The sequence below is a fragment of the Planococcus citri genome, chromosome 2 (assembly GCF_950023065.1).
Source record: "Planococcus citri chromosome 2, ihPlaCitr1.1, whole genome shotgun sequence".
Lineage (NCBI taxonomy): Eukaryota > Metazoa > Arthropoda > Insecta > Hemiptera > Pseudococcidae > Planococcus > Planococcus citri.
Window position 1 is genome coordinate 25,488,009 of NC_088678.1, and position 15,514 is coordinate 25,503,522.

Consider the following 15,514-nt stretch of genomic DNA (forward strand, 5'->3'; position numbering starts at 1 on the left):
ATACCGTTTATTACGCCGAATGAGCTAATACGATATACCTATATTAGTTTGCTTATACCTACGTGAACACACAAGATACGTATTTAACAACCCTTCATCCTCTCAGGGTCAGGGGTGGGTATTATGGGAAAAGCGTGGTGTCATCGACACTATTCTCTCTACAAGTGAAGTCAGGTATATAGATACGATGTCATATCTTGTGTACATCTAATTCAAGCTCACCTATACACCTTCGTACATGGATAATGCTACCAGAAGTACACACGTATAGTAAAATGTGTATACGATTAAGCTTCATCGTCTACATGTCTCTGTCTCTACATCGTATGTAGTTGTCGACGAGACGCAGATTAACGATATACCCTTTTCAAGGTCACTCGTAACCCTCGCCAATGCTGAAAACAAGGGATTTGACATTTACATAGGAGCAAAAATCATAAAATGTGTCAGTTCGGTATCTTTTCCAACCTTCGCTTCGGAACGATTGTAAAAAGGTAATTCGCTGCCAGGACTCGTGCTGGAATAAAAAAATAATCGCGTTATATGGAAAAAAAAATATAACGAATTTTGTACTCTCTCTCGAACGTTACGATGACGTGTATATTTTGCGTACCTCTCTACCTATATGTGCGAGAAAAAAAAACATCGAGCGAAATGGCGGAGAGAAAGGAGAAATGACGAAGTTAAATACACAAGTATACGAGTGTACGTAAAGCTACGTATATACACGTACATTCCTCCCTTATATTATACGATATATATAAAAGTTAAATAAAAGTTTAAGGGGCGGAAAGGAACGTTAATAAAATTACTGTGGCTGGGTAGGGGGGCGTGAGGCGAGCGAGGTTCGGGTTCGGAAAACAGGAAAGAATAGAAATGAAAGCGGGGAAAAGACAGGGGGGTTGGTCGGGAAAACGTACATGACAAGTATCGATTTATTTTTAGTTCAGGTTACGTGTGTGTAGAGGCCGTTCGAACGATTTTACGAGCATAAAATTTCACCGTCGAGCTCGTCTTTGTCGTCGTTTTTCAAAGAATCCCTCGTCGAGAGTTGGCGAATTCGCGAGCTCGGAAGAGTATTTTCGTTTTTGTAAACTGCCAACGACGACGCGAGCAAAGCGCTCGTATCTACCTGCGAAAGGGCACGAAGAGAGATTCGAACCACGATGTGAAGATTTTCTTCGCTGGTTCGCTGGTTAATGTGTGTGAGATAATATAAGAATATTTTCCCATTTGGAAAATTAGCTCATCGCTAAATGTTGAAAGAAAACAAACACAGCACGATAGATCGGAAATGTATCTACCTGTAGGTAAACGGGGACAGTGAAAAAAAAAAGGTGTTGGCGAGATAAGAAAACCTAACGAGGTGTGAAAAAAAACACCAAGAGTCACGCGAAAATTATAGCCGAAGGTTGGTCTCTCTTTCTCGCACTCGTTCGTCGTATTGTTTTCTTAATCTTTGTAACATGTTTCCAAGTTTACGCCCAATGTAATTCGTACACGATGTTTAATTTATCCGGTCGTCGTGTCGCAGATTTTATATGTATACTGTAGGTAAACCTTATGCAGTAAACCTTATACACCTTACCTCACAATATGTACTCGTACTTTTACCTACACTCTAGAAAACACGCCTACCGTTTAATAGAGTAACACGGTGTTTGCCATTCGTTGCCCGGGACGTGTTGATATCTCGTATTAATAATTAATCAGCTCGGTGTTATACATGTCCGCGTACTGTATTTAGATGATGGAAGGGTGGTAAGGGGTGGTAGCGTGTTCGGTTCGATGTTTGATTTGAAATTTAAACGAATGCGCCTCCTCAGTCCTCACATGTGAAAGCTTTCGGCATTTAAATGGTGTATTAAGAGATCGTATTCGCGTGTGTGGGAGCTTTTATTACATCTCGGAACACCCCCTAACCTACCTCTTCCTGTACGATAGCTTGATAGCCATTCGCTATCGCGTGAAAGTGCGAATGTGTGAGAATGACGATGAGGTGCGATAGGGATGAATTTTTTAGCGCGTGAAAGTATTTTTTCAGACAGGGGTCAAGTAAGTGTAGGAATATTTAAAAGGATGCGTCTTTTTTTGAGAAAAAAATAAAATTGAAATGTTGAAAATAAATGTGTCAAGTTGATGGGTGGTGATAATTGGGTTTGGAACAGGTCATGAAAAATAAATTCATGAGTGATAATTTTTCTGAGGGGTGGAGGAAGTGAATGATAATTATTTTTGTGCCAAAGATTAAATAAAGAATGTTATGAATTTGCTACAGAACGTTTTGTGAGAACCCCTGCAGGAGAATCACTTTGATAAGTGCGAAAATTTTAGTATCGAACAAAATTGCATCAGTAGAAGATCCCAAAATACACCACCGTGTCACAATTTCATGCGCGGAAAATCATTTTTCGATTTTTGGCGAATTTTTAAAAACTCAAATTTGAGCCAAAAATGGGGGAAAAATTGAAATTTTGTCAAATTGACCTAGAAAGATGAAATTTTATTTGATTTGTATATTTTCAACATTTCGAGTGGATTAGTGTATGGTGATGGTTCAAACCATTCTGGAGCCTTCGGTGGATTTTCATTTTTTTCATTTTAGGTAAATATTTTGAATTTGAATCAGCGCAAAAGATTTCGAAAATATTTCACTTTAACTTTACGTTCAGCGGTTTTTTTTTTTTTTTTTTTTGAAAACTGGTGAATCCATAAATCCGCTGAAGGCTCTAGAATGGTTCTAAAACATCACCAATTAATTCGAGAGGTCGAAAATAGGGCGAAAAAACAAATTTCAGTCTTCTAAATTAATTTGATCAAATTTTTATATTTTTTTGCCATATTAAACCCCAATTTAAATTTTTATAAATTCGCCAAACATTAAAAAATGCATTTCAGCTCTTGAAATTTTGACGGACGATGTATTATTGGGTCCTCTGTTGATTCCTTTTTGTCTGCTCCAAAATTTTTTGCACGAGTTGGTATCCTTGCCTTGTGAGGGGATTTTTTAGAGGATTTTTCATAGAAGTACGTATGTTCTTACCTGGAGATTTTTTGAATATACTAGTATTCATGTGCAGATAGGTATGTTGTTCAATAATGTCAACAAAATTTTATGGCTAGATGTATCATTCACTCGAAAAATGCTAAAAAAAAAAGATGAAAAAACATATAAAAACATTATTCAAGTACTTACCTAGCGTAAAAATAAGCTAAAATTATCAAAAAAAAATTATTCAAAAAAAAATAGATATAAAATATCATTAAAATGAGAATAATATTTTACGAAAAGATTGTCTTAATCACTAGAAAGTCGTCAAAAATTGATAAATTTAAAGAAAGAATTGATTTAAATCCATCTATGACAGATATTGAGAGAATTATTTTAGTTTAGCAACATTTATTTGAAAAATGGATCAACATTACAAAAAATTGTTGGAAAGATTGCAAAACTTCATAAAAAATTATGAAGAATGCACAAAATGGTGCCAAAAAATTTGAAAAATTGATGAAATTCCCAAAAAATTCTTCAAGAAAGGCATTTTTTAAGTGTATGAAAATTTGTTGAAATTGAAGATTTAATTCGAAGAAAAAATATTTTTAGATTGATTTTTTCGAAAGGAAGCCAATCTACCAAAAATGTGTCTTGTCAAGTACTCGTAAAGAGTGAAATACTTGAATGAAAAAAAAAAAATGTATGCAATTCTCAAAAATTTGGAAAATTTTCAAAGTTCTTTACGTTTATGTAAAAAAAAATCAAAATTTTTGGATTTTGTTGATGGAAATGGATCAAAAACGAGTCAAAAACGCTGAAACGTTGAAATAGTTTCAAAAATTGATAACTTTTTGAAAACAATTTGACTTTATTTCAAAAGTCAATTGCTATTGGAAAAATTCTGAAAAAGTTCAGTTATCAATTATCATCGCCTTTTGAATACATTTCAAAAAGGTACATATTTACTATGGTATTTCAGATGTACAACCAGTTCTCTCCCCCCCCTCCTCCCATCTCATTGAAGTAAAACATTCGAGAAACGAGGAATACAAAACCGGGAGGCTTGGTGAGGTCAAATTGAAAAAAAATCAAGACATGATATTTCGCATTTAGCATCGTCAAAAGTCAAAATAGCACATTTTTATTTCATTCTGTTAGTGATTTTCTATTCGAATGTTGATGGGAAGATGAATGAATTTTCAGCTGACAAATGTTGATTGCAACGTTTTGTTGAGGAATTTGGAATTGTTGGAGGAAAGTTGTCTTTTGCTGGAGGTTCCAAATTAGCTGGAAAATGGTTCTAATTGCTGTGCCAATCAATCAATCAATCAATCAATCAATCAAAAGTTTTATTTTATGACATCCTGCATCTTGGCCTTTAACATCAACAATCCAACAACAGAAATTAAATTGACAAATAACAAAAATATATCAACAAAATAATCTCAACAAAGGTATAGCAAAATTCACATACATAAATATAACAAGTTCAACAAGAATTTATATCAAAATTTAACAAAGCAACACATAAGTTATAACAAATCATAAATCCCTGCACGAATTAGAAACAAGAGCAACTTTACACATATTTCTTCTTCATCTTCATGTACAGTGGAACCTCGATAACTCGAAACTCTTTAACTTGAAAACCTCTATTAGCCGAATCAACCTCCATTCCCCTTGAAATCTCCGTAACACTCAATGTTAACTTTACTCAGATAAGTCGAAATTGACTACACAAACTAGTCGTAACTTGAATCTAACATTTTGTCGAAAATAGCGAAAAAGCCTCTATAAGTCGTACATTGTCTGGCATTTACTTCTATACTCAACTCAAATATTTCAATTCATACTTCTATCTATTATGCATATCTCTCAATTTATTCATTTTGTAAGACCTCCATAACTCGAACACTCTCAAAATCTTACCTGCATAACTTGAAACTGATTATCTCAAAAACCTCTATAAGCTGAATGAATGACCATTCTACTTGGATTTCGAGTTATCTAGGTTCCACTGTACATTAAATTTTACCCCAAGTGTTTCGTTTTCGATTTTCTCATATACTTTACATGATTCTATGACGTGTTGGACTGTCACATTCGTATTACATGTGTCTCATTTTTTGAGGGATTTTTCTGTAAAAAGTGATCTGTGTGTCAATGCATTATATCTGACTCGAATTCGGGCTAGAATCACCTCTTCCTATTTGATCTGTAGGATGTATTTTTAGTTGGTATAATAAATTGGTGCTGTTTACAATATAGCTTTTAATCTGAGGTATGTTGAGTGGATCAAGTCCCAATGAAACTATTAGCTCTTTTGTTCTATATCCAAATGGTTTGTACGTGCCATATTTGTGTTGAAGGTGAGAGTGGAATGTTTTGTGATGATTTATACGACCAGTATTTTTGGCGATTTTGACATACTTGTATTGTTTTAGGGCTAAATAGTTTCTTCTTCCTTGTAGAGAAGTAATTCCAGAATCCTCAGTAAGTTTGATTATTGGGCTGGTTCAGAACACTCCTAATGAGAGACGTAGCATGGTCAGTGATTGGAGTTAATTTCATTAGGTTAGTTTTTGAAGCCGTATTGTAAACAATGGATCCATAGTCCATCATTGAATCCAGATGGCTGACATAGATTTTTAACAAAGATTTTCTAACTGCTCCCCAGACAGTATGGCCGACCAACTAACATAAAAACTGATTTTTAAATTTTTGTCTCGATATTTGGCCTTTTTAGAAATGAATTGATAAATAGCAATGAAATATATCAAAATTTGCCAAAAATCGAAAAATTAACGCCAGATGCTCAAAATTTGGTTCAAATCAAATCAAATCATAAATTGCAGTAGACAGCGCTTTAGCTGTATTTACAATGTCAATAAACTAGATATTAATTATAACATATTAACATAGTACTACCGGAGGGGAAAAAAGTGAATTGAAAATACAGATAGGTAATTAAATTAAACAAAATGTTCAGAAATACTCTTTTGTGAGAATAATATGTTTGAAATGAGGAAAAACACAGAAAACCACAAAAAAAAAACAACAAATTATAAGATACAGCTCATAAAATACCCCTTTGGTGAGAACAATAGTAAGTTTGAAATGAAATATCATGTATTTGTGACATGCTCTTTCAATGAGTCAAATTTCAGCTCAATTGGTCCCTGGTTAGTGGAATTTTTTCATTTTTGAAAAATTTGGATGAATTTTAGACTATAAAACTGATCTTGATTTTCTAGAAAATAGTGAGCCCTTCACCCCCCCCCCCTCTCTTTACACTTGACAATTCTTTAACAAAAAAAAAAAAACATTATTACAAGCTGTACTTTTCACCTTTTTTTTTGCTAATTGCCAACACTTTTCAATTTTGAAACTTTTCTTCTTTCATTAATGAAACAGGCAAGGTAGACAGGTAGGTAATCCCAACCTATGGCACTTCGCAACGAACCGAAAGCTAGGAGAAAATTTATGATTTAATTGTACACGTTTCCAACTGGCAGTTTCCCCTTCACCCCCTCCGCCTTTCAACTTCTCGCATCCCTCGTACGCGTTAATATCCGTTGTAAAATTCATAAGTAGTTAAATTTCGGCGTTAACGCGGTAATATTGCGATATTGCATCTGTTACGTGTTGAAATTACGCCGAACCCCATCTGTTGAGTGAATCAAAGTAATATACTTGTTATAATTTTCGACGCAGGCTCTCAAATTAAGTTAAAAGACCTCCCGAGACATTTTGCACGGTTATAACGCCGGTTGAAAAGTTAAATTATCGAAAGGCACGCCTCGCAGATGAGGAGAAAAAGAGTTAAGGGAGGTGTAGGAAAAGTGAAATAAAACGTTCTTTTACCTACTGTGTGAGTAAAGGCTGCCGGCTTTCGGCGGCGTACCTACTACTGAACTGAGTGAGAAAGAAAGAGTAAAAACGTTTACGGTAGTAGTCGTAGTCGTATAAAAAGAAGATGACGACGAAGGATGAGAGGCGGTGGAGTAGAGGTGACGGCAATGGCACGTATTTACGCTACCGTATCGTTGAATTCTGTAAGGACCATTTTGCGGAGAGAGAATTTCCTTTTATGTTACAGCACGAATTCCTCGGTAAGTAAAGGGGTACGTTTTAACAGTGAACTTGAACCTGAGATGTTTTTAGTCTCTAGATAATATCGAAGCTGAGATTCAGACAACTCTCATGTCGTGTTTCTCTCTACCAAGCCACTGTCGTTTACTTCCTTTTGATGTAGCTTTATTGTAGCGAAAGGATTTTTCTTCTTTTTTCACTGCTCTCTTCGGCGTGGTTGTGTTTTCTTTTTCGTTCTATCTCTGTCTTTTTTTTCTTTCGCTCGATGTCTACGGTTTTAGTTTTCCCGCCTTATACGGCACGTGGTTCGGGGGTTTTCCATTTTTTATGCCATATTTTTTCGTTAAACGACGACAAGCGTGAAGATGTACAAATTATTGTAGCACGCGTTGCGTGTTGAATAAGTTGCATAGTCGACGCGCCTGTCTTAGCTGCGAGATTAGATGTTATTTAAGTTGCATAATCAGTTTGCCGTAAATACGCGATGATACAATCGCATCAGTGGTGGATGCTGTGTTCTGTTGCTCTGGTAGGCGGTTTTTTCGGCGGTTTGGCGGGTATTAAATGCGGATAAAGGTGACGTGAGATGTACGAGACGAGGAGGAGGGTGAGGGCGAACGCGAACGCGAACGAGGTTTAACGTTATTCGAATAATATAATAATTATTCGTTATATAAAAGCAAAGACATCATGCAAGTTTATAAGGACGACAACGACGCGAGCTCCCTTCATAATAGGATGTTAGATTATAATATTAAAAGCTTCGTTTCTATGGCAACCGAAATTAAACCCTTTACTTCCCATCTAGGAAAAGTTTTTTCGAAAGATCGATCAGCCCGCTCTCGAACGGTAACTTGCCGCTAAACTTATAATCGAGTTCACGACATGTAATTAACATTTATTCTCCGGATTTAAATTGATTTCGTAAACAAAACGAGGTTAGGTTCGCGGCGACGGCCGCTGTCGCCGGGACCTCAAGCTACGGGTCCGGCCCGGGCTACCCAAGTTTTTTCCAATTGCACACTAGTAGCTCGTTCCCGATTGATTTTTCTTATTAGGTTTTCAATTTTATAGTCGAGTCGCGAATGCCGATTGGAGTGTGTCGATGGATGCGAGGCAGGTGGAAGAGGCGAGGGGAGTGAGGTGTAGAATACATTTTTATATGCGTGGTTTGTTCAAGATGAAAATTATCTAGGGTTTGTTTCCGTGTGCTAGCAAGTCTAATGTACTAAAGTATAAAAAGCTGCGGTATTTTCTTTGCCGAATTTCTCAAATATTTTCTGTTGATTTTAGTGGCGAAAAACTCGAATTATTTGAGACGTCTGCCTTTTAGTCAATCCTCTAGCCAGCTTCAAGCAATCGATGGCTCAAAAAATTTTATCCAGTTTCTTTGTGCATTTCAAAAATAAAATGAGTCTTTCGATTTCGTCTATTTTTTAAAAAAATGTTCCAGCTGAATGGTTGCCTAATCAACATTATTTTGGTACCAATTTTCCAAGATGAAGGGGAGAGGGAAGTCTCGATCCTGTTTGGGATTTCCGAATAATTGACAAATTTTTAAGGCTCTTATTTTTGAATTGATTCAACTTTGAACCAATTGGTTTGCAAGGACAAATCTTTGACCATTTTGAATTTGAACTTTCAAAAGTGAAAGCTCAAATTTTCATAATGAATTCAAAATTTGAAAGTTATCATGGAAAACTTTGAAAAAAAGTTGAACTAGAGATGTTCTTTTACTCTCTATTTAACGAACGATTTTCAAAATGGGATCTCAACACCCCTATGGAGCATAAGACTCTCTAGTTTTGACCAAAATTCTAAAAAAAAAAGATTCAAGTGTCATAAAATTGATTGTTTGGTTCCTTTCTAACCCCCCCCCCCCCCAAAATTGAAATATAAATAGTTCCAAAAATTAAAGGAATGTGATTCAACATGTTGATTTGACTGAACATTTATTTTATGAATTATGGTCCCTCGATGTCTCTTCAGTCTGTCATTTTGAAAAATAAAAAAAATTAAACGAGGGCGATTCGAGGAATCGAATTCAATAAAAAATGAATAAATATTCGACGTTTTCAACGAAGATTTTACCCTATGTACCTACATATGTGAATTGTATTCGGTTCCCAAAATGAATGTCAGGATGAAAAAACGTTTTGAGAAGTGTTGTAGTTCAGGGTGTCTACCTGGTAGTAAAAGTAGTGAAAGAAGTGAAAAAATAGTGATTTTCAGCAATTTTGTTTAAAAAGTAATAAAAAATGAAAAAAAGGTGAAAAATCCGATTCTCCACACAAGAAAAATTTTGTAAAAAATTGCTCATTTGTTGACTTTTTTAGAACTTGAATTACATATTTTTGAAAGTTTTTGCCCTCACTTCGCTCGGGCTATTTGCTCTTCTTTTTCGATGTAAAAAACTTATTGTTCAAATTCAAGAATGTTCGAAGTCTCAATCAGAAAGATGCTCCACATTTTTTTACTTCTTGAAACATGGATTTTTGAAAGCTTTCTTGGCCTCGCTTCACTCGGACTCGTTTGGTTTTTTTTTCAAGTTTGAATTATTTTTTTTAATAATCATTCAAGTCTTAAAATTTTGAAGTAAAAATAATGAACTTCTTTATTCATTACCCAAAGAAACAACATTTTTATTACCTTCAAAATACCAATTTTTAATAGCTTTTTCGAAAAATTGGTAAATTTTTTCCAAATGTTGTTCAAATTTTCCATTAATTTTGTTTTAATTTTTTATTTTGAAAAGAGTTCTTTATTCGCTCAAAAACCAAAAAAAAAAAAAAAAAAAAAAAAAAAAATGAAAAATAAAAAATTTTAAAAATTCTTGGGGGGGGGGATTTAAAAATATTTTGGAAGGCAGTAATTTTTTTTTTAAAAAAGGTAGTGATTTTCGGCCAAAAAATCCCAGTAGACACCCTGTAGTTGAATTATTGAAAGTGAAAACAAAAATTGATAGAATATTCTGAAATTGAACACATTGTCAAAAATCACGAAAAATATTACCTAAAAATTGCTAAAATAATATGCTTGAAAATTATTCAATGAAGATGCAAATTTTGACAATTTCCATAAAAAAAAAAAAAAAAAAAAAAAACAGAATAAAATCGTGCAAAGTTGTCCAAAACATTATTTAAAATGTTCATGATAGAACGGAATTTTGTTACATTAATCCAAAAATTTTTGAGGAATCAGTTTAGAAATCGTAAAAAATATATATAAAAACAACCAAAAAAACGGCTAAAATTCAACAGAACATCAATAGTTGACGTAAAATGTATTGAAAATTGACTGTGGTAAATAAAAATGATAAAATATTTCCAACATTTTGGTCAACATGCTAATAAAATTCCTCAAAATTACCATAAAATGAAGGAAGCTCGGAATCCAATTGAATTAAAATTGAAAAAATATCGGAATAGCGTAATTACATAATGGAAAAAAACATTAAAAAGTAAAAAAAACCTGCTAAAATTCAACAGATTATAGTCGTACTTATCAACACAATTACCTAGCACAAAATTCGTTGAATATTTTTTGGAAAAAATTCATGAAATGTTTACCTATCTGTAAAATTTTGTAAAATTATGTGGAATGGAAAAATCGTGTAAGTAAAATATTGATAAAATTCTTCAAAATTACTAGAAAATGAAAACAGCTGGGAAACAAACTGAAACAAAACTGAAAAAATATTCAAGATTGTATTACGAGTGTAGATGCAAAAATTGGTTGCAAAGTAGAAGAAAAAACTCTGCCAAAATGCAATTGAAATTCAGTGGTTTCAATAATGAATCATTTTGAAATATTACAAAAAAATTCATATTATAACAGTTATAAAAATTTTGAAAAGTGGTGAGTAAAATTGTAGGTATAAATTAATGATGAAAGTACAACACGTTTAAATTAACAGAAAATGTACGCAAACTCATTGAGATACTATCGTAAAAATCGTTCAAAATTGTGAAAAAATTTCTTGAAATGCATAATAACTGTAGGAAAAATTCACAAATAAAATCATTTCCACTTCCTCTGTTTCTAAATTTCAGAAACGAAATTTTTTACAATTTAAGATGGATTAGTGAAATATGAACTATTGAAATAAGAAGTGGAAAAAAAGGAAAGGAAAGGAAAATAATTTTTGGAATAGATTTTATAATTCTTGACCACCTGCCACTAATTCTAAAAAAATAACAAAATGTGTTTCCTAGCATCATTTTTTGGAAGTAGAAGTCATCTCTGATATCAGTGAAGGTTGGATTTTTGAGGGAAGCAACATTTCGAAACTTTCTTAGTCAAAATTTTACCTGCTCAAATCAGTTTTTAAATTTTTGATTACTCATTTTTTGAAAAATTGAACACGAATACTTCTCATTTTGAATTGATTATACCTAGTTAGTTGTAAAAATACCTATGATATTTTATGTAGAATAATGAATTTTTAGATTCGAATAAATGCAAACGTCAATTTGAGCATTGAAAATTTATCTTCCCCTAGTTTTGAGGTGTCCATTAAACGATCAGGAGAACCATAATTCCAGAGAATTCCAAACTGGCTACCTCGAATAATCTTTTTGACTTGAAGTCAAGAATGTTGACGAGTGTCATTTCCAATTCTTTCAACTTATTACTCGAGTTTAGGCTCGTTTCAAAATTCAATTCGTATCTATATAGAAAATATGGTGGAAGTTTGTATGTGTAGGCCTATAACAAGAAAAACTTGTGTTAACTGATAAGGCGACATGCCTGAAATTGACGCGAATAAGCTTCGAGGTGTTTGTCTGGTTTTCTGACAGCTTCTTTGCACCCCCCTCCCCCATCGTTGAATATTTTCCCTATGACAAGACTGCAAACGTTCATGGATATCTTTCTAATGAGAAAATTCATCCAAAAAAAAAAAGGTAGGTAGATGAAGCAAAAGGAATGTCCAATTGAACGGAATGAAACACGTTGGAATACGAATCACGTCTTTTTGGCGTATTTTCTCGTATCAATTTATATACGTACGTATCTGTAGCACAATAAACGCGTAATTTTCAAAGCTCGGAGTTGGCAGATAGGGGCAAGATGAAGGTATAAGCGAGACAGGGGGCGGGGGAGTCTGCGAATTAAAAATTAAACAAAAGCCATCGGTATAGCATTACGTATACAAGTCGAGCTTTCAGTTTGACCTTTTTTGGGCCCTGCCGAAGTCCGAAGGGTAAGTAGATACTGAAGGAAATACAAAAAGGTATCCGAGATAAGGATGATGAGATGTGAAGAAGACGAAACCGAGAAGAAAACACGAAGAAGAAGGGTAGCTGTATGCGGCGAAGTTCGTTGCTCCGACTCTTCTGAGGTTTTTGAGATAAATTCAGTGACCCATGTACACCTATCTGTGTTTGGTTTACTAACAAGATAAGTTTAATTTACGTTATTGCGTGTAGAGCGCGCGATGAATTTTTTAAACGTATAATCGATTTTGGCGGTAATCATTTCGCATATAACTCTTTTATATAAAACGTGCTGCAGAAAAATAAAATGTTGTTATTCGCGGCCTGGTTTTCACGTCGGTTATATTGGTCGTCGTCGTCGTAGTCTTCGCGCCATCTTCGCTGAAGAAAATTTTTTTTCGCTTTGAAGGCAGAAAAAAACCGCTGCGGAAGCATCGTCTAACTCGGCGTTTTTTTTCGCGTTTTCTTTTTCTCTCTCTCGCAGTGTCTTTTTTCTTTTCTTTTTTTTTCTCATTTTTTCGTGTCGTTGACGACTGTATCAAAAAAAAAAAGGAAAAAAGGGAGAAACTGTTTCGATGTAATCGCGCGACCTTGGAAGTTTACTTCTGCTTTTTTTTCGACATTTTTTCGAGTGTCTTGAACGCGATCACGTAGCACTACAAACGATATAATCGCGTCGAAAAACGAAAATTTCGTTAACCTTTTGCTTCGCTGTTAGCGAAGACGACCGCGGCGCTTGTAAAGTTTTTCTCGCATTTTTCCCCCTTTTTCGTCGTTGTTTTGGCGAGCTGGGCAAAAGAATAAAACACCTAAAGACTTTTTTATCTGCGTGTTATTAACAGCACGAAAAACGAGGCGAGATTTTCCAAGCTGAGATCTTTAAGAAGTAAGTGATTTGTTTGTTTAACTCTTCTTCTTCTTAGTCGTCGTTTTTTTCATCTTGTTGCTGGCTTTTTTTTCCTCTCTCGTCACCGAGAGATTTTCTTTTTAAAGCTATTAGAGAGCTTTTTTTTATAGATAGGCGCGAGACTGTCTCTATTATAAAGACACCAGTCGCGTGCTGCATGTCGTGGCGTTAATTTGCGACGACGACGAGTCGTTTTTATGGTACAATGTACGTGTGTTAGCCGCAGACGGCTTATTTTTGAGGTTTTACGAGAGAGTTTTAGAGGCTTTATACGCTCTGCTATATCCCTTCGTGTGTATGCGTTTGATATTGTCGGCTGGTGGGCTAGCCAGAAACCCAGTATGTAGTACAATAAAGGGGTCAGCTCGGTGAGAGCTCACAGGTTGTATTTTATAGCAGCCACAGCGACGATATCCATGTGGCGGGTAATTTTTAAATCGTATTTTTCCGCCTCGTTTCAAGGTCAAAAGCTAGCACGAAAGTTCGATTTATCGTAACAATAACCACCGGTAGAAAATACCCTCTCCATATGGCGACGACAGAATATTGCCATACGAGTACCTACATTTGCTTTCCTACCTGCCTTATACTTTACCACTTACCTACTACTCGTATATATACGACACATAACGACACAGAGTGTTGCAAAAGCCATAGTGAAGGCATTTGCAGCAGGAAACTAGGTTGCCGACTAGGGGGGTTTTCAAGTGTGAATGAACTTGTTGGACGCTTAGATACGCGAATATAGCTCGTAGAAAAGGGTAGACGAATCGCCTCATCATATACTACACTATACGATGTACTATACACACGAGTATTTGGCTGGCTGTTTTATTATACGCACCTATACTCGAGTATTTTTTTTTCGATAATTCGAACGATTTAAAGTGTGTTTTTTTTCAACTGCCTGTCTTCGTCGTCGCTGATTCGCACGCCCGAATATTCTAGCAGCTTTGATGTTGACTTTTTTCAGGGGTGTGTATGCTGCGAGAGAAGTACGGAGGTGTACTTTCGCGGATCCCCTCTTTTTTCAGCCCATTTTCATATCTCGTGTGAGCAGTTCGCGAAACACGCGCAGAGTATAGCCCGAGGATACCGGGTTAAGGAATTTTTTTTTCACTTCGTCGCTGCGCTCGTACATTTTTCGATGTAGAAATTTCTCGAATTGTTGAACGCGCCTAGCGTCGCGATGAGAGCAAGATGCGGAGGGATGGTTTGTAATTTTACAGGGGTGTAGGGAGGTGGTTCGGAGGCGAGGGTTTGAAGAATTAATGAGTTGGAGAGAGGGTTTTGTGGGGAAATTGTGTTGCTGGAGGGTGAATAATGAGGATATTGTGAGAATTTTTTTTTACGAGAAATTGGGAAATTTTGATGGAGTTGTTAGGTCTATTATTGTAGGCTTGAAATTAGATTTAGTATATTGTGTATCTAGCTGAATCATTCTAGTTCTAATTTACGAAGTTTCAACTCTCAATAGGCTTTCTGCTTTCCTTTGAATTTTTTTTTGCAAAGTTTCCGCCTACTTTATAAATATTGAAAAATCGTGTTCAGTTTCCAAAATTATAAGGTAAACCTTTTTCCGAAGATCCCTTTCTCTTGAGCGAATATACAAAAGTTCAGGGTCAACTATTTTCGAAAAATTGCAAAATACGAGTTTTACTTTGAATTATGTGCGTGATTTACCCTTTGAAAATTTTTCAACATGTACCGAAGAGTAGTGCAAAGCTTACGTAATGATAAATTGGATGAGTAGTAATTTCATTTTTTCTCCACAAAGTTTTAAAATGTTTATGGTGAAAAAAGGTTGTGAAATGACAGCAAAGAAATGTAAGTAGTAAAAATTTCAGGTCTCCAAGTAGAGTAAACAGTGTCTCAATGACCTTTAAAATGTTATAATTTCAAAAGTTTATGAATTTTAAAATTTTTTAGCTGTTTTCAAGGGTTTGGGAAGAAAATTTTGATAATTTAGTACATACCTACAAAAAAGCCTTTAATGAAGTAAATTCCATTAAACTTATTGAAATTCTGAAGAAATACAATGTCAATGATACAGATTTTTTCCATCACTTTTAGACCCAGAAAATCAAATATTGAAAGGTGAAGCGAATCCCAGTAAATTGAGACTCGAGAGTCTTTAAGACTCGAGTTTTTCAAAATTATGAGTACCTAATACCTGTATTATTATTTTATTACTTACTTATTAACTTTTCACTCAGCAATGTAACCATAAGGAACTGTATCAAAATTATCACAAATGACACGTTTATCAAAGTTGAATCGAAATTTCTTAGTCAGAGCTGGGTT

General features: G+C 34.8%; 1 protein-coding gene across 3 annotated transcripts in view; it reads left to right on the top strand.

Moving 5' to 3' along the window:
* LOC135835177 (methylcytosine dioxygenase TET-like) overlaps positions 1-15,514 on the top strand; it is a 214,054-nt gene that overhangs the window by 121,330 nt on the left and 77,210 nt on the right. Inside the window, exon 1 of one of the 3 annotated variants that reach the window (XM_065349325.1) lies at positions 12,623-13,189. The exons of the other annotated variants lie outside the window; for them this stretch is intronic. The gene's annotated coding sequence lies outside the window, so the exon portion shown is untranslated. Of the gene's footprint in view, positions 1-12,622; positions 13,190-15,514 lie in introns of those variants that run through there. 3 annotated transcript variants of the gene reach the window in all.